Source organism: Vombatus ursinus, unplaced genomic scaffold (genome assembly GCF_900497805.2).
Source record: "Vombatus ursinus unplaced genomic scaffold, bare-nosed wombat genome assembly UNPS02014841.1, whole genome shotgun sequence".
Classification (NCBI taxonomy): Eukaryota; Metazoa; Chordata; class Mammalia; order Diprotodontia; family Vombatidae; genus Vombatus; species Vombatus ursinus.
In genome coordinates, this window is record NW_020954619.1 from 44,349,197 (window position 1) to 44,350,574 (window position 1,378).

At 45.1% G+C, this 1,378-nt stretch overlaps 1 pseudogene; it reads right to left on the minus strand.

Annotated features, from left to right (window-relative positions):
* Window positions 1–644: 644 nt before the first annotated feature.
* Window positions 645–1,058, minus strand: LOC114026732 (annotated as a pseudogene).
* Between the last annotated feature and the right edge of the window lie 320 nt (window positions 1,059–1,378).

The window sequence follows — 1,378 nt, forward strand, 5'->3', positions numbered from 1 at the left end:
CTTTATCAGAAAAACTGGTAATCCCATCCCCCTCTAGTCTCGTTTTCCTTCTGATTTTGGCTAAATTGGTTTTGTTTGTGCAAAACCTTTTTAATTTCATATAGTCAAAATTATCCATTTTGTTTCCCATGATCCTTTCTTTTTCTTGTTTTGTCACAAGCTCTTTCCTTATATGTAACTGGTAAATTTTCCCATGCTCCTCTAATTTGCTTATGATATCACCCTTCATGTCTAAATCATGTTCCCATTTTGATCTCATGTAGGTATACAGTGAGAGAGGTTGGTCTATGCTTAGTTTCTGCCAAACTTTTTCCAGTTTTCCCAATCTTTCTTGTCAAATAGTGGTCTTGCCCCCAAAGCTTAGATACTTGTTTTTATCAATCCTAGATTACTATGGTAATTTACTACTGTTTATTGTGTAGCTAATCTATTACACCAATTCACCACTCTATTTCTTAGCCAGTAGAAGATTGTTTTGATGAATGTCACTATAATATAGCTTGGAATCTGGTACTGCTAGGCTATCTTCCTTTATATTTTTTAATTGATTCCATTGATATTCTTGACCCCTTTTTATTTTTATTTTTTTCATTTTTGACAGGTTGGGCAGTCTGACTTTATTAGCCAAAGGCAGGCCTGGCACCTCAGGCGCTCTTGGTGGGGCGAGTTCGCTTCTTCTTCACCACCACTGGCTTCTGGCTCCGCAGGATGGCGCTGGCCCGGCGCAGAGCGGCCAGGCGGAGATCTTTCCCGTACTTATTCTCGCTGATAATGTGTCGGACGCTATCGAGGGTGGCCCGAGCGTTTTTGTTGATTGTGGTCCTCACATAGGAAGTGGCAGGCTTCCTCTCACCTGCCCGGCGCTTCAGCACCACCACGATGCCCTTGTCGTCGGCGGCCGGCTCGATGCCCACCGTCTTGCGGTGGATCAGCTCGTTGTAGCGGAACGAGTTTAGGGCCTTGAGGTTGTTGGGCTCGGTGCTGTACGTCTGCTTGTTGCGCTTGATCCGGAAGCTGGGGCAGTTCCGAAGGACCGTCCACCGCTGGTGGGCGGACATGGCGGCGGGGGGCTGCTCTCGCGGCGGCTCCCGGAGATGGAAAGGCAACCCCCTTTTATTCCAAATGAATTTTGTTGTTATAAAATAACAATAAATATAATAACGTTTCTGGGTCATAATTCCAAGAGCTACAAAATCATTCTTTGGGGGCAGCTAGATGGCGCAGTGGATAGAGCACTGGCCCTGTAGTCAGGAGGACCTGAGTTCAAATTTGACCTCAGACACATAACACTCACTAGCTGTGTGACCCTGGGCAAGTCACTTGACCCCAATTGCCTCACCAAAAAAATAATTCTTTGGTAATTTAATTGATATGTCAC